Genomic DNA, 19,286 nt, shown 5'->3' with positions numbered 1-19,286 from the left:
CAAATGCTTTGAAAAAATACATTAACAATACTGTCCACTCATGGGTGGGGAAAATAAAGCACACTGGTTTGTTCTCCAGGGCACTGAGGTGTCCCCTTATGGAACAAGCATAGCCTGAGGTTTTCAAAGAGTGTTGAGCAGCTTAGACATTTCCCTGAGGCCGTAATGCTCTGGTCTCTTTTGCAATTAGTAGTTTAATTCCCACCCGCATCTTTGAAACACTGAAGCATGCTTTAAGACAAGACCCCTGATATCCTGTAGCTTGCAACCTAGAAAAAAAGCAAGTCCCTAATTCTACAGATTCAAAAAAAAAGAAGAAAAATCCTTAAGTAATGTTGCGCTGAATGTTGCAATGGAAACATTAATGAATGGTTTCACCACACTACATGATAGGTAAAATGCCACGTGCAGGCCAGCTCTGGCCAGAAGAACAGTAAAACCCAGCCTAGGAAGCTCTACATAGGGATTTTGGGGCTTTCAACCTTCAGGAAGCATTCCCAGGTAGAGCATAGTTCCCAGGGGTGAGTTTGCACCTGACTGTCTGGAGCACTGACCTTCAGCAACCAAGACTAGAAAAACAGATAAAGAAAAACATCCATCTGGGTTGCAGGATGTGATCACATGTTGTGATTGAGAGAGACATGGTCTATGTGAACAAGTGGTGTTAATAAATAAAAAGTAAAGTCAATGGAAATGAGGATGTAGTCAGATATAAGGATATTATGCTACAGAATAAAGTAGTGGAGACCACAGGGAAAAAAAAGTATTTCTGTGAATGAAAGAATTGATCAGGTTGGCTATATTCAATTGACTTAGGAAACACTGTGAGGTCAAAAGGAAACAATGAAGTTGTTTGTGGACTAATGCAGGAAATGTGGGTAATGAGATGGAAGAACCAGAACTGCAAGCAAGATGTGGAAACCTCTCATGCAGAGTAGAGGAATGATGATAGAATGGCTCTCAAGATGGAAAAGGAGGTTATACAGGCCTAAAGAATTTAACATGAATGTGGAAAAACACACATTAGTATTTCAGTGAAAGAAATCCTACTTCAAACTGTATGATCCTGTAAACATTTGAAATCTGACAGAAACTGGGAAATAAAGACTCTTGCAGTGCCCAAAAATTAGCAGGTTTAGACCTGTGGGTAATAGATTTCTACCTCAAAGAGTCAAAGCACAGAAAAACAGTGCTGGTATTTCAACTTTGTACTTAGTGCAAAACCATGTCATTGAAAAATATCTGGTCGTAGAAAATCACTTTGTATTGGAAGTTAAGAGTGATAAGATTATATACAAACATAAATGAGAGGACATATTTAAGATGGAAATACACTAATTAAGTGGAAATACATAATATTAATTATTAAAAATATATTCATTAAAAGACATATGAGTATACAATACTATAGAGTAGATCAGCAATGGCAATAAGAAACAAATTCCTTATAATATGATTGAATTTCTGAAATAATTGGGATATAGTAGACAAAAAGCAGAAGTAGTGCTAAAATAGAGTGTCCTGCAGGTCAGAGATCTGCGTCTCATGTTGCTCCTGGTCCTAATGTGCATCATTCTAGGAGTCTAAGCACACTTGACGTAAATTTGAGTGGCATCCTGCAATGTATAATGGCACTTAGCCACTTGTTAATTCTCCCAAATGAAAGTTTTCCACAATTATGACTGAAGCACTAAAATTGACTTACTCCTTTCAAAATGAAAAAGGTCATTTTTTTGCCAAGCTAGTGAATTTCACTGCAGGCAAAAGGAATTGAATATATCCGGCCAATTTGCTAATGGAATATAATTTTTATCTATGTATTAATAATGGAGGTTAGAATGCTGAACTGCACTTTGTGTTATTCAGCAGTTCACATCCATCAAAACATTGGACACAATTTTCAAAAAGACTGAGAAAGAAAGATGGTCCCAAAACTTATCTGTCACTGAGGGCATGGCAGTCAAGACATGGGCAGCTCCAGTTATCTGGTTTCATGTGGTTTCAGCATGTTTAGATAAAACACAGATTATCTTTGATCAGTGCTATTTTGACAGCAGAGTCAATTTTTACGTTACACCACTAAGCACTGCAGAGCCATGACTGACTGGGTAAGGCTTGTCCTCCCGTGAGGCTGGGCAGGAGCATGGCCATGGTGAGAGGAATGAGAGATGCCTGCTGCCCACCAGCCTCTAGGTCTTTTTGCTGTCTCTCCATCCTTTGGTACTTGCATTGTTCTGGTCTGTGGTCAAGCATAGTGACTAAGTCTGTCCTCAGCATCACATGAGCTGTCTGGCTGTGAACTTGCACACAGCCTCATAAAAGTCAGTCAAAAATGGGAAAGAGCCATCTTTAAAAACCCACAAAATCATCCCACAAAATCACACACAAAAAAATATCATCAATGAAGTTGTGCTGGATTTGACTGCATGTTATGCTGAGAAATTCCACTTTGCTTGTGGAACCACCCCGCATAACATGCAATTGCTCCTTTAACAATGTTAAGATTTCCTTCTTTTTTTTGCTACATAACAGCATCTTTGGAATCTAGAGTATCTTGGTTTTACTTCCTCCACAATGTGCTCTTCCCATTCCAGTAATGATCAACAGCTACTTTTGCCAGCACACGAAGTGCAAGCCTCGTTGCTCATCATGTAAGAGTAATGTAAGTAGCTAGCAATAAAAAAAGATTTCTAGCCTGTACAGGTTTTTTCATACCCACAAAGATGAGGTGAAAGAAATATGACAGTGAAGTTAACTGAACACCAGAAGTAATAAAATTTCTCAGGGCTTGTGTATCAGAGAGCTATGTAAACTTTATTATTCTGTGAGACTGTTAGAAAATATTTTGCTCCAGCAAAGCAATGAACTAATAACTTCTGCTTCATTCTTGTTTCCTGCCCAACAGGAAAGAAATATTTGAAGACATTATATTCTTTTACGTCAGTTATCTGTTCTGCTGGATATTGTTTAGTGTACATTTTAATTATTATACACTCAAAACCATATACTAATTGTAGATTAGTGATAAACTTCAATAACTAAAGGTAAGACAGCCAACCTAAAAAGGACAGCCCTACTCCTTAAGTTTTAAAGTAGGCTATTAATTATTTCATCTGTAAAGAACTATATAGAACACCAGGCTCTGGTTTATGAAAACAGGAAAGAAAAATAACTGTGGTTCCTAGTTAAGATGAGAGATTTTTTTATTTAAAATAACACCAAGAAAACTGGCAATAAAAATGCAAATGTCTGGGAAGTCATCTTATACAGCCTCTGAACTGTAGCCATTGGACAGTAATGACACCTTCCTGGTGTCACGCATGGAATCAGCTGTGTGAAGCCAGAAGGTGTAGAAACACCTTTTGCAGGAGACAAGGAAAGGAAGATTTGTGCTCAATGAGTTAAAACTCTAATTATCCACCAATCATGCAGTTGTTGCTGACAGAGACTGATTGGTATTCTACTGTGTAAGTTAAAATGATATTTGCGTATTGTCTGATATTTGTGCATGTCCTCATATGCAGCAGCTATGCACATAGGGTGTCCATGTTGAGGAACAAGCACAGTTACCCAATTTTAGGACTGAAAATAAAATTGTGTTTTCCATCAGTTTAAAATCAAGTTTTCTTCTTCTGGTGAAGTGTCCTCGAGGATTTCACTTAATCAAAACCGCTTGAAATATAAGGGAAATGTCATTTTAGCAGCTTAACATAATATTCAAATAAGGAAAATAAACTATTTATATCATCATAAGGAACTTATTTCCCTTCTTAAAAAAGGAAAGATGAAGCCTTCATTCCTGAGCAGGCCCTCTCACAGGATTTCAATGCTAACATTTTAAGGGGACCTCATTTTTAAAAATAGTTAAATGTTTGCTCCCTGAATACTAAATCAGCTCAAAGCAGAAATACAAACTTAAGAACACCTGGATTGTACAAACAGTTCAGTCCCATGCCTGATGAACTGACTTAAATATATGTTTAGCTTATCTTGCATGAAGGTTTGCATCAAAATTTGGGAAACTTGACATTGCCTTTTTATAACTATTTTTCTTGCACAAGCATTTTCTATTCAGGTGTACTATGAGAAAAATACATGCACCCAATCAAGGTAAAACCAGAAATCAGTTGTCTTGTAGACCATATGTTCAGAAAGAAAGGCTTTGTCTGAGGGATTTCTCATGTTGTTCCCTTTTGCTTAACCTAGTAAAGCATTTACAGCTGCACTGCTCATCCATTTCCTTCTCAACATCTCCTCTAGATTTACGTCTCTTCCTAACAACCTAAGGAATACTGCAGAGGTTTTTAATGAATCTAGAGAAACTGTCAGCAAAAAGATTGATTTAACAACATGTTTCTAATTTAAAAATGGGGACATAAAAATGCAGAGGTCTCACAGCAATTACAGTATCTACAGTCATGAGAAGAAATATCAGAGAAAATAGGCATTTGGCAATATGACACTGAATAGCAATACCAGGACAATGCAGAGCATTTCCATTACTCAGGTTAGTAATGAAGGTTAATGGTCCTGTCTCTGCTGTCACTGTATGTCAGAGTAATCCTGGAAACAAGAAGTGGGGATGCGATTGAAGAGTTACCAACTGTAATTGAATATTCAAAAGTAAACTTTACATTAGCAATAGATTCTTGTTAATCACACAATGAGCCATTGTGACAGGTGGTATCAGTGAGGAACTTCATGTTTACAAATCCACTGGAAATGCATGGTCTGGGATGGTTTTCAGCCACACAGAGCACTGTAGCGTAACAAGACCAAGTAAAACATATGGTGCTTTACTAAACAATTTATGTATGGAGACAAAGCAAGTTGGGAATAATGGTAGCTACTGACAGCAAGCTAACTTTTGCTTGTAAACCAAGGCACCACCAGTAAATTAGGATGGGAATGGATAGACTAGATGTGTTTGTCCTGCCTCTCACCACACCTGTGCTGTAGCCAGCAATAACCTGCGTACAAATATTTTTTAAGGAGAGGTACTAAACTTCTAGATAAGTAGCAGAGTCTTTGTAATTAAAAATATTTAAGGCACCAAGAAATTGCTTTTCTAAATGCAGGTCCACATCATACATATGCAGGTGGAGCTGAGGGTCTATGACAAGGAGGACAAGAATAGGGCTCACATAGGTGGCACAGGTGGTATAATTTGTATTTCAACAGATGATGCATTGGGGGAAGCTGAAGCAGGCCTTGGAAGTATGTGGCCTCTTCAAAGTCTTCGTACTGCTTCTTTCCCATCTTTTTCTTCCCAAATCTGTCACTAAAGGCATGAGATAATGAAAATGTTTGGATCTGTTTGCTGGATTTATTTGTTCTACCATAACAAAGGTTTGCACCAGACTACTCCTCTGGGTTTGTCTAATTTCTCCTTATATAATTTCTCCTTTATGTTGATTTTTACAATCATTGCAAAGGTCAAATGGCTGCACTGAAGAAAACCATAAATATATAGGGAGATAGTCCATGTTCTGGAGAGTTATTCCCATACAGCTGGAGAAGACATATGAAAAACTACCAGGGATTAAATGGGAGGACAAGGGCAACTATTCAAACAAACTGGCTGGGAACACAACTCCCATGGTTCAGCTTACAGTTTTGCTATTAAAAATAAAATAATAAATGCCAAATTAGGCTACATGCCTTCTTAAGTGTCCTGTCTAATAACCTGAGTAGTGGGACCAGGAAGGAAATGCCTGTAGAACCAGGGAGTTGGAAGGGTGGCAAATCTATCCAAAATGTCTTCTTAGGTGTCTCAGACCATCTTGGGCACCTTCACAAAATGGGCATTTGATACTACTGTTCTAGTTCAGGCCAGCTGGGCAAGCAGCAGAGCAGAGGAGGTGAAGTAGGGTGTCCTCCTATCTCTTACGTGTTACCTTGTCAGAAGTCACTGCACCTCAAGTCACTGCACCTCTTTGCTTTTGCTTGTCCTCCGCTTGTTTATTTTATTTTGCTTTAAGGTCTCTAAGGCAACATCTCTTCCTATGTGTCTGCAATGTGCCCAAGAAGGCTTAAAATTGTCCAGAATATCTATATGCTGTTATAATATAAATAATGATAGAAATAATGAATATATCCCTAGCCTTCTGCTTTGACAGCCATTTCCCCAGTACATTATTAGCAAAATTAATTCAGAAGTTGGCTGTTCTTTGACTCACATTGCTCTGAGTAATGTCTGGCAGGTTTTCTATGACCTTGTGCATGCAGTGTGGTGTTAACAATTTGATGTGCAGAACTATTTCCTGTAGTAGAGGCTTTATAAAACTGTCATGTTGCTGGGCAAAGACACTCTCTTCCAGTCAAACCCAGTGTTTGGCACAGTATTTACTGCTAAATTAGCAATTGCTAATTGGTTACAATAATATTATTGTTGAAAGAGGCATTTCATTTCACACAGCTGCCTACCCATTTACAATATTCCTGTAGTTGATGGGAAAATTAGAAACACCTTAGAGGCTTACAAATTCAGTGCTCTGTCTCAATGCCTGAAATGATCCCTTCTTTAATGAAATGTGAATCCTGAAGGACTAGAAGGTAATGAACTTCGTAGTTGTTCATTTCTCCAGCCTGTTTGCAAAGTCTGCCCTATGGCTTTTATAATTTATTTGTGCTTTTATTATCTAAGGCTCAAGGTTTTACACCTGATCTAGTAGATATTTGAGTTCCATTGCTGGCACTTTCAGAATAAATAACTGTCTGCTCTTTCGAATACTGAAATATCTCTTTGAAGCCAATTATTAAAGAAATCCCGGAGTAATAGCACATGCCCTAGACAGCCTGTCAAACATATACTGCCAATATTATATATTAATGCTAATCCTGTGTTAGGAAACAACCATTCCTTGGATTTCACAGCACATAACTCTAATGGTAAATGAATTTTTCATCCCTATGTAGGTAATTTTCTGAAGGGCTTTAAGCTATAAGCTCTTTAAGCCAGGACTTATGTTTATACTTGTCTCCTGTTCTCGGCCAAATATTTTTAAAAGACCCCAAACCTTTAGCACAATACCATTTTTTGCATGGTTGACATATTAGTTATCCAACTAACTAAGCTTTACTGTCTCCCCTTGGTAGACTTTGCTTGAGTTTGGCAGATGGATGGCAATATAATATCAAAAACACTGAAGTAATTTTAAGAAAAGTGCAGAGAGAGTGGTAAAAATTAACTGTATCCATACATGTAACTTTGCAAGTAACAGGGAAAGACCTTAATTAGGTCTTTCTAGAACTTATATATATTATATATTTAAGAGACCTGAAGCAAGGAATATTTGAATACATAGACTTGCAATAACAAAGAAAAATATTTCATTCACAGTCCTTTCACACCATAGTTCCATTTCTTGTAGATTTTTTTAATTATCTAAAGAGCAGTGCAAGTGTACATGAAACTTCAGGAGGACCATCAAGACAACTGTCAGGAATTCCATAGTAAATTTGCTGTGTTCAAATATACACACACACATATATATATATATATAGGATATATTGCTCACTTTAAACTTTTTATTTCATTGTTGCAGTATTCTCTTCTTCTGAAAATATATGGATCATATGCAGATACTCTTTTTAAAGCAAAAGCTCTTAAATTAAAAGCTTAGAGCAAAAACAGTAATTATTTGTCTTCACTCTCCAAGGGCCAGCTGAAGAAGAAATACTCTGCAAGTCAATCATTTTGTGCAGACACCAAAGTGAAATCAAGAAGTAGAGTGAAGTGTAAATCACCACCATCAATTCTGATCTTGTTGCAGTCAAAGTTCCCAATGCAAGGGCATTACTGGGGGAAATGAAAAAACTTTAGATGCTGAAGGTCTTGCTTCCATTATGTGGAATTCCCACATGCATATTGGTCCCTTTCCACTTTAACATGCAATGACTGGCATATTAAGAGGCTGCCACCAGCAGTCCATGAAAGATTTTGAGGGATATTTTAGTTTCTGCAGTGCTTTTGTCTGACCATACTAAAATTAACTAACTCTGCCAAACTCTAGCCTCTCTAGCAGGTAAAGTTAAGCAAAGAAATCTCAAGATCATTCTGAGCAAAACAGTGACCCTTGAAAGGGCTACTAAAGTAAGGAGGGGTGTCAGCAGAAAGGCTGCATGTGACTAGCACAGGAAAACTTTGGCCTGCTCAAGATGCTGGTTAGGTGAGTCCCTACCTTGGGAGACAGTCCTGAAGAGTAAAGGAGTCCAGGAAGGCTGGACGTTCTTCAAGAAGAAAATCTTCTAGGCACCAGAGGAGCCCACCCCCACGTACCAGAAGGTGAGCCAGAAAGGAAAACCAGCCTGGCTGAACAGAGAGCTTTGCTGAAACCTGGGAAACAAGAAGAAAGTTTACATCCTTTGGAAGAAGCAGCAGACAACTCAGGAGGACTGCAAGCGTGTAATAAAATTATGCTGGGAGAAAATTAGAAGGGCCAAAGTCCAATTAGAATTTAGTCTGGTTTCTGCCTGAAAAGATGACAAAAAATATGTCTGTAAATACATCAACAACAAAAGGAGGCCTAAGGAGAATCTTCATCCCTTACTGGAACCATAGTGACAAAGGATGAAGAAAAGGATGGGGTGTGCAATGCTTTCATTGTGCATCAGTCTTTAATAGTTGTCCAGGTACCCAGCACCCTATCCTTGAAAAAAGTGATGGGGAGCAAGAACAAAGCATCCATAATCCAAGAGGAAGTGGTCAGAGACCTGATACACCACTTACACACATGCAAACCTATGGGACCAGATGGGATCCACACATGGATACTTAGGGAGCTGGTGGAAATGCTGACTAAGACAGTCTCTCTCATTTAACAGCAGTCCTGGCTAACCAGGGAGATCCCAGGTGTTTGGAAGTTGGCAAATATGTTTTCCATCTAAAAGAAGAAGGGCTGGAAGGAGGATCTGGGTAACTAGAGGCCTGCCAACCTCACCTCAGTGCTGGGGAAGGTCATGGAGCAGATCATCTTGAGTGCTGTCATGCAGAGGTTCAGGAGAGCCAGGGGATCAGGCCCAGCCAGCACAAACATGGGTTTGTCAAAGGCAGGTCCTGCTGCACCAACCTGATCTGCTTCTATGATAAAGACACCTGCTTAGTGATGCAGAGTTACAGGCTGGGGGTGCCAGTAAACAGCAGCTGAATATGAGCCAGCAGCGCCCAGGTGGCCAAGAAGCCAATGACATCCTGGCCTGGATCAGCAGTAGTGTGGCCAGCAGGAGCAGAGCAGGGATTGTCCCCCTGTACTCAGCACCATTGAGGCCACACCTCAAATCCTGTGTTCATTTCTGGGCCCCCACTGCAAGAAGGATGCTGAAATGCTGGAGAGTGTCCAGAAAAGGACAGCAAAGCTCATGAAGAATATGGAGCACAAATCTTATGAGGAGCAGCTGAGGGAGCTGGGGTTGTTTAGCCTGGAGAAAAGGAGGCTCAGGAAGGGGCATTACTACTCTCTACACCTACCTTAAGAGGCTGTAGCCAAGTGGGGGTCAGCCTCCCCTCTAAAGTGACAAGTGACAGGATGAGAGGAAACGGTTTCCAGTTGCACCAGGGGAGGTTTGGATTGGACATTGGAAAAATATCCTTCACTGAAAGGGTGGCTAAGCATTGGAACAGGCTGCCCAGGGAAGTGGTGAAGGATACCATCCCTGAAGGTAGCTGTGTCACCTGGGGACATATTTTGGTAGTGGACATTACAGTGCCATGTTAACAACTGAACTCTACAACCTTATGCTTAATGATCCCATGACTCTGTGAAAGGGATGAGAAGGAAGTTAAAACAATACAGTAATCTAATATTTAATTAAGATGGGATTGTATGTTTGAATAAAGCACTGAGGAAAGGTGAAGCAGTAAGCTCTGGAGCTGCCCTGTCCTGAATGGGTAAAGAGAATGAAGGCTTTCAAGGTTAAGGGTTGTCTTGATTGCCCTGTACCTTTTTGGTCCTAGACTACAAAAGTACTGTGAGGTCAGTATTTATGTAGGACAGCAAAACAGATATAAGATCACATCGCATTCATATAGATAAGTAGTAATAAATCAGAAGAGAAAAAAAAAGAGCTGTCATTGTTGCTTCAGCTTTTCCCAGTCTAAAGCTGATAGAATATTATAAAGGGGCTTTTTTGTTGTTCTTTTAACAAAAGAAAAATCATTTAACGCTGCTAAAACTTTGCCATTTGGCAGGCTGCCTGAGCCAAGGTACAGCTGTGAAGCTTCTCAGCAGGCACCACAAATGGCTTGTTAGCTGAAGCTGAAATGATATTTAATATCTCATTTTTTTAAAGAACTAACAAGACCCTGAGGCAATGCATAGATATCAGTACACAAAATAAATAAAGCAATGTATAGATCCATCCCTCTTTGCTTACTCTGGTATTTAGATAGCTTGCACAGTTTCATCTCAGATCTGAAAAATGGCTTCTGAATGAGTCTAAATTTAAACACAGAATAATATAAACAGTAAAGCTCCGTTTCCAAAGACTTATTTATTAGGGAGAATGGAACAAAATGATTCATCATCTTGCTACAGACAGAGCTGCAAAAGTGAGCTGTTGGAATGCTCACTGAAGAAGACACTCTGAAGCACAACTGCAGAACTAGAAAATATGGTATGGAGAATGTGTGGTTCCAGGAATTCAGTGATTAGATTAGGGTCATCAAGTTGCATTTAAAAAAAAAAAAAAAACACTGTTATTTGTAGCATGTATTTATTGCAGCTTAGTTTTCCCCATCACTGAATGCCTCAGAGGTAGCTTCCTAGGAAAGTCCTGTAGGGAACAAAAGCAAGCTGCCTAAAACTTTGCCATGGCTATTTTAACATTAGTTAAAGCTTTCATTCACATTCAGGATAGCTGCCCTCTCACAACGTTCTCTAATACAAGTCCCTGCATCTGTGTCTTCTGGAGCCCTACAAGCCTGGATATATTGCTCACTTTAAACAGCTGCTCTATTCCAAGCCTGTGTCAAGATGCTTTAAAATCCTTTTTTTTGTGTGTGCTTTTTAAATCCTTTAACACAAAAAAGACCTGGACACATTCTCTACTATTAATAATAGGAAGATGGAATGCTTCTTGTATAAAGTTGTCTTGTTTCTAAGTTAGTTAGCTTTCTGCGCTTGTTAGAAAAATGCATATTCTCTGAATGAAAATATCATCTGATACAGGGAACTGCCCTAATTAGGGAGTTTAACTATTAGAATGCACATCATTCATGACACATTTATATAAGCATTTATAAGCCCTGTGCACCAGTTTAAAATTATGGCAGACTTATGTCCAGAACATCTATTGCAGACAAAAGTTTTGATTTCCTCCTAAAAAGCACCTTGCCAAATACTTGTGTTGCTGACATTTTCCAAGGTGGTTTCTGATTTAGGTTATTTTATTCTCATGAGTTCAATGTTCTAAGCCACTCTCCATCCCTCCTAACAACTGCTCCTCATGGGTGATATGCCCATGCAAACATGGGCTTCAACATTCCTGCAGCTTGCAAGAAAATTTCACAAGCAGACAGCTGAAAGTACAATTATGTTAAAGCAAATAAACTGTCACACAAGCAAAAGTGGTTATAGTGTTAAAAGTTCTGGAACTATTTGTTTGATTTCCAAAGCTGATAGGCTAATATATATTAACCATCCTTGGGAAGATATTTGTGTTACAAATCCAAGGTATTGGTATTATTCTGATAGCTGAGTGACAGCACTGCAATGAATTTTTTGCAGATACAGACTTTAAATACAGAATGGCAAACAGACAAATGTCCCTGAGGGGCTTTTAAGAAGCAGAAATCTTAATGAGCTCATCACTTACAAAAACTGAGTACCTGCCTGGGGACAGACAATGTGAATGGTAGAGAAATCATGTGGTTATGTTTCTCTTCAAGCTTAGCATCCAGCTAAGCTCATCTTGTGTCTGCTCTTGCACAATGCAACGTGCACTGAAGCAAGACTGAGCTATATAGGTTATATTAACCCAAGGTGATACTTTGTTTTCTAGTCATTCCTGTAAAGGATGAGAATGAACCCTTCTCAAACAAAACAGGTTCCCTTCTTCTTTTGCAGTTGTTTATTCTACTTAGTCTTCAACTGCAAAATGGCTTTTAGAAATCTTAAGTTCTCATGCAGGAGCTAAGTGAGTGGGTAGTGTTTGGTCTGTAACATTTAATCATGCCTGGTCAGAAATACAATGTCCACTAAAACACTGACTTTTATCACCTCTCAAAACCTATAAATGCAGAATACTGTCAGTTTGGAGTTTGATTCTTCACCAAAATCAGGTTATTCTTTTCTTAGTGGCTTCTGGGAAGTATTTATAAGCCCTTACACATAAACTAAAAATATTCATGTGTGTTTCCCTGTAAAACAACTTAATAAATGTCTGTGGCAAAAAACTGTTTTATTCTGGAATATTTCAGATGTCCTCCAATCTTCCTTACAAATGGGATTTATTTTACAGCTTTTCTGTAAGCATCAAGCTAAATCTTTCAAGCACTTCAACAGACATTCCTCTAAGGGCCAGTTTAGGCTGCCTGATGTGAATTGGTTTTGTTTTCCTTTATTTTTAATTTCTGCTCAGCTATCCAGGGACTCAATAAGTCCCTTTCTCCATGAGATGTGCAGGACAGTGCAATCAAAATTGAGATATGATGGTAGGAATCTTCTTTTCCTAGTAAATAGATTCAGGAAAGAGAAGGCTGTCTCCTACAGAAAGCAGGTAAAGGTCTCAAATTCAATACCAATGCCTAGCTATGTTCAGCCTCTAAGCCAGCCTCCCCCAAAAAAGGGGATTCACCCTTGCCCAAGCTGCTATGCATTAAGGAAAGAAATGTGACAGCACAGAATATGCCTTGGAGAAACCTCTTCTGGCCAGCAGCACAGTAAAATTGCAGCCTAAGTGTATGCCTGGCTTTTTTCCTTCTTCAGCATCACTCACCTGTGGGTAAAAACAAAACAACAACAGACTCTCAGCTCAGGATTCAGAGACCAAAATCTTTTTCATTTTCATGCTACACATTCTCCTGCTGGTTACTAGTAAAGCACTAGTTAGGCATTTCCCCACTGCTCAGCCTCACTGTGTGATACCTACCCTCCCTGGGGGCTCACATCAGCCAGAAAAGCAGGTGTCTCATACCACAGTTAAATCACCATACAGTCAGCATCCTGCAGACACCTCAGGCATCTAGGAGCAAACAGATGGTCACTGGCTCCCCAGGCTCACTCAGCTTTGTGCTGGCTGCTGCAGGAACACTCTAGGCATGGCTAGGCTGGAGTTCATGACTATGGTCAAGTGTCATGCAGAGACATAAACAGTCTGGGGTTTTCACAACATTTCTGTAGGGTTATATGGTATAATTATAAATTGGACTGTGTCTGCAAAAAGAACCACATCTGCTGATCAAAAAAGAGAGGAAAGACAAAATACATGGGATAGAGCAATCTACCAAATGGGTACATGAGCACCACTGTAGGCACAAACATGCATTTCAGAGAAACAAAAAAAAACAAGAGAATAAAAACATTTTTTTATATTAGTGCTGTGGTCTGTTTCACCAGCTGCTTTCTTTGTGGCTTCTGGATTTACACTAATGTTGCATGCAGCCTTTTTTCTCCCCCCCCATATCTTTCCTATTCTCTTAACCTCCAAACTCCTTTTACAATTTCAATTATGTGCTCCAGCTGGAGACATGAGCTCTCAATGACTAACAACCGTAGGAGCTGATTTCACATAAACTAGGCAAAAGTCCAGCATGTGACTCAGAAGCAGTCATTCTATCAGAGTTCATGACCTGCAGGAGCTCTCTGTGCCTGCACCACTTGTACCTACAGCACTGCAGTCATTACAGGGCTCCAGCACAAGGCAAATCAGCTGAAGCTTGTCTCCCTTCATCCTACTTAGAGCTAAATGGAACAAACCAGCAGAGCAGGAGTAAATGAGCCATAGCAAAACTGATCTTAACCTCCACCCCCTTGATTTGGCAGCCAGGCACTGGGGCAGGAGACAAGATAATTCCAGTCAGCTCCAGCGGGCTTTGTAATGCAATTTGACAAATCAAATAGATAGTTTTATTAACGTAACTAAATGAATTATTGCAAATGGGAGATGTGGACATTGATCTGTCTTCATTTTTGCATTCTGCTTTGGGGGAAGGGAGATAGCCTTTAAATTCAAGCTGCTGCTGCCTGAGGTAGGAAGTCACTGTAATGAATCTGTTCTGCAGTTTCATATCCCCAAACTGCCCATTTAACTCCAATGCCAATAAAGATAAAAAGGGAAATACAGAGGAGTACTATGCATGCAGGGCTGTCAATTTTCACACTTGGACATATAAGTGACAATTCAGGGTCAGATTTTCCTAAATATGAATGTCTGCTTTGATTTGCTGGTGATGAAATGGGACCAGCAAGGCTTTTTAAAGACTTACAATATCAATGAAAAACAAGGATACCCTGACTATATTCCTTAATAGTAACTTTTCCTACATAAACTGCTTAAATCATCTATTTCACAGAACATATGATGCAAACACACAGATGATTTCCTCAATGAAATCATCCAAGTCCAGGCCTCTCAAATCAGGCAAATAAATTCAGAACCTAAAGAAACCTTAGTATTCCTGCCCTATTATAAGGGCTGTGATGGAAGAACATCCATGGGAAAAACCTGGATATTTTATGAGAAACAGGACTTTCTTATGTCTTCACATTCTCCAGAATGTGTGTACCCAGAGTTAAAATCCCACTGTGCTGATGCCAAGCATACCTGTGCTGGCTGAAGCATAGCATGGAAGGCCTCCCAGTATGGGAAGAAAAAGCAAAATAGTATAAGCAGAGCAAAGACTGATTTAACATGCAGTAGAGGAAGTCTTCTTGGAACCATTTAATGTGCTGAACTTCTGGGAAAGCAGATTAAGCAACTCCTGGCTTTGTATAGATATCACTTTCAACATAGCAACATATTATGTTGAACTACTGAACTGAACATGTCAGATTCTCTCCAGTGATTCAGCTAGAATGGTTCAGCTTTCTACATACAACAATCTGGGGATGAATTCTGTTTTGTCACCATCCAGTAAAACACTCTCCCTATTCAAGTATGCAAAAATATTTGGGTTTGGGGTCTTCGGAGGTTTTTTAATTCTTACCAAAACAGAGAGTTTTGGTTTAGCTTGGTTTGCTTTTATTTAATTTAGCTAAGAGGGAGTAGTTGATTTAAAGCACTTCTGGATATATTTATAGTATTTATTCAAGAGGGCTTTTTTTTAACCCTTCTCCTAAGATCATAATGGAAGAGTGTTAATGCAAACTTAAAGTATGCCATGTATAAACAAAATCCATGCCTCACAAGTATTAGGGAAAAGTGTGACTGGGATTGAAGTTATAGTTTAAATTTACTTTATTAAAGGTTTTTGATTTGAAGGTATTTAATGCATCAGCTTATTGTCACAAGAAGCACTATCTATACACCAGAACAGAAAGCAACATTTTCACCAGTTTTGGAAGTTCTGGACAACAAGGGTGCACCTAAAGGTCTTCCACAGCTTTTTAGCAATGCCAGGGCCCCCCTTTTAAAGACAGAAATCCTGGCTGCAAAGACAGGGAACATCACAGCTATCACAAAAGCAAATCCTCTCAGTACAAAGAGACCCTTCATAGTACAAAGTCTCCATCAGCCTGCAGGTTTCAGATAATTTCAGTAGGAAGCTGTACAAAAAGCATAAGTAGCAGGTTTCTCCTCTGAGAAGAAAGCATTAGTTTCCTTCTCCCTCTTTTCTTTCACTCGAAGGGTATTACGGTGAGCATTAAAATAGAGACTTTTCAGGATTATAGTGAGAGAGAAATCACAGCTCTCAAAGAGGGTCCATGAAACAAACCTGAGGGTTGTCCTGCTTTCCCTCTTTTGCATTTCTGATACAGGAATAACAGTTCTGTCACACTCTCCCAATTTTGAGAAATATGTGACCATTACTTTGCAATTGCAGCTGGTTTTTTCCAGAATGAGTTTTTGGTATCTGTTTGCTGATCCAATATGCCATGATATAATACCCCAGAGACCTTGGATTACCTCTGACTTCATCTCTGCATTATGGTCTATAATGATGCGTCTTCCCTCAACAACCAATGCTTACAGACCTTCCTAAAATATTGCTGGGCAAATTGCAAAGCCTCTCAAATTTAATTAACAGTTCAAGTCAGCATATCTCAGTTCCTAAAAGGAACCTTGGGCAAACACTGAAGCAGGTGAATGACAGTGCTGCTTACTGCAGTAAGTCATCAGTGTGTACAGCTCAAATGATCCCAGCTCAGGCTGATGGCACAGTACAAATTCACTGTTGATAGGAATGGTATGAAGGAAAAATAAGAAAAATAACGTGATGCTCAAGCACTATTACTCTTTGTTGTGGAAACAGGAACAAAACCATGAATCCATCCTCTTCCATCATGCTTTCCTTTTGGAGAGATGACGTTTTAGGCACAGAGGCTCTTGAGGTATCTTCATGTCCCAGAAAAATGCTGAGCAGCCATTGAGCAAGACCACAGAAAGAGGGGTCCCAGCAATGCTTACTCTAAAACACGAGAGATGGAGTTTGCCAGAGCCAGCTTTGAGTAAGAAACCCAAGAGAACACTAGCAGTATAGACATCTTTTGTATTCCCAAGTGCTGAAAGATCAAGCAAGCAGTAAGGCTTTGTCTGAATTGGCAATTGCATCTGAGTAAAAAGAATTAGGTGCTTTGAGCTTTGTCTAATACAAGAGTGTGCAATAGTGAAAGCATAGGTAAACTGGATCTGCAAGACTTCAGATGCCTCTCTGATCTGTGGAGACAGGAGATAATTTCCTAGAACATTTACAGCATTTTATGGCAGTAAATTGTTTGGTTTTCCTTGTGCTACTGAGTTTAATAAAAGAGTTGTAATCTTAAGATGCATGATGTAGGTGGATATCTTTTTTCCCCTCGCAGCAAAAACATTATTTCAGCAATAAATTGCATGGAAGACAGTAGTTTTGATTACCTGTTTACTTGGAAAAATTCAAAAAGTAACACCTAAGATTTTACTGGCTCTTAATGCCAGTCAGACTGAAAGAGCAAAAGTAATTGCTCGGGCTTTATTAGCAATCCTTATTGCTCAAAGCATGTAAAATTGGGAGAGGACAGAAGCAATAACCTGTATTTTCATTGGTTTACACAGGTTCCCTTGGGATGAAAGCATGCATGTATATTTCCAGTGAAAATCCAGGGCTGAGCTTACTGCTGTGCCTAGGAAGGCAGCATCTGGATAGCTTTACTCCACTGTGCTCTTTCCTCCTGCTCACTTTTTCCCTCTGTAAATAGCATTTACTATAAGAGTTTGCAACTTGCATTTGTCTTTTTGTTCCGTGCTTTACTATGTATCACTAATAGTCTAATAAGGCATTAAGACATATTACTCTTTATATTTAAGATTCTGGTCCTGCCTTACCTAATGGAGACTTGGGAACTCTTCCAAGCATCTGTACTCTGCTGCCCATGCCCTCATTGACTCCTGAGTATCTGTAAAAGCAAGACTCAGGCACACAACCTGCCTGCCCTCCACTGCGCACAGTTTCCACAGAGAGGAAAGCAAATTGCTCAGGATAGACAAAGATGGCATACCCTTGTCCTAGTCCCATTCCTGATGGCTGAGCACCCTGTACTCTGGGATGTACTTCAGCACACTGCCACACCTCAGCTGTGGTGACAAAAAGGATGTGTTCATTGCCTTTAATGCAAACAGCACATTCTTAAACAGTCTGTCCTTTGAATTGCAGGGGATTTGTTTTCCTTAAGAACCTGTAGCCACTCTACATCTGCCCAAAGCTTTTGGAGGGTCAGCTGGTGACATGCCAGGCCTTCCATTTGCTTTGAATCATTTCTTCTTACTCAACTGCAAGTGCCAGGTATGTCCAGTACCTCTCTAACGCTCAGATCTTAGCAAACCACTCTCAGAAAACTGAAGGATAAAAACGTTGTCATCATATTGCAAAGGTCCCATACCTTCTTGGTGATTTCTCATGGGCATCTCCTCACAGCACTGACTCCTTCTTCTTCTTCACAACACAGTCAACAAACTCCATTTCTCTCCTCACCCACTCTTTTGTAGCACTCATCTTCTTATTGGACACAGCTGTGGCCTATTAAGGGCAGGCCTGTTCCTAATCTTTGGTGATTAGTACAGCTGCAACTCCTCAGGGGTGAGATTACCTTCTGCGCTAGTCTCTTACATTCTATCCCTCCACATAAAAGAGCACTGCACTTGTTTGGCTTGGCTCCCGCCAGCTGTGGCTCCTTGACCACTGTAACCACAAGTTTCATTCCATACCAAAACTACTTTGTAGCTCCCCAACCAGTCAAGCAGTGTGGTGAGCAGCAAAGCTTTGGTGTATTTCTGTCCAAACTAGTGGGATCCAGCTGGAATCCAAGGTTACCAATTCAAAATCTGTTTTCTACCACAAAAAGAAAAAAAAAGGCCTAATACATTCTAATATGTGTTCTCTTAACTCTTAAACTAATTGGTTTAAGAGTTTGTCTGTGAGTTTCACAAAGAAATATTAAAAATCCATACATCTGCTGGGCAAATATCCTTCTAGATATCTGGAATTCTACCCACTTACAAGTATTTTCATGGAAATTTGCAGATGTGATTTGGGCCTAGCAGTGCTGAGGGGCTCTGGTTTTTGTTAGGCATGTCAAACCTGACAGGGACAGTATTCTACCACAGTGCACAACCTGTTGGCAGAAGATGACAGTGTCCCTATGAGCTGTCATGTACAATTTTTACAATTAAATAGGCCCAAGTCTATTTCGTAGTATAAAGGGCTCTTCAAAGAACACAAGTCTGTTGTCCCTGTTGTGTGTCCTGCAGAAGAGAAAGCACCTGAAGGGGAAGAAAGTGATCTGAGGTTTGTGTCTCTTTGGCACAGAGTTCCAGAGGGACTCTGTATATACGAAGACAGCAGCTTATAAAAGCTGTGATTTTCCACTGTGAAGCAGAACAAAAGCAACCCAGAAGCTGTTTCAATGTCAGAGGAATCAGCATAGCTTCTGTACAGTTACAATATAAATGCTGCCCTGGGAGGCTTAGGGTCAGTGTGAGATCACATTGAAGCAGAGTCAGCAGAAAGGAGCATCCCAGTAACTCACCCTAGATAACCAGAAAAGTGACGGATGCTGCACTGACCACAACAGGTTTCCAAAGCACAGCAGTGTCACTACAGCAGGTACTTGTTTTGCCTCAGCTCTCAAAGAGGAAGACAATTTCCTTCAAGG

The sequence above is a fragment of the Geospiza fortis genome, unplaced genomic scaffold (assembly GCF_000277835.1).
Source record: "Geospiza fortis unplaced genomic scaffold, GeoFor_1.0 scaffold192, whole genome shotgun sequence".
NCBI lineage: Eukaryota > Metazoa > Chordata > Aves > Passeriformes > Thraupidae > Geospiza > Geospiza fortis.
This window is presented reverse-complemented; position numbering follows the sequence as displayed.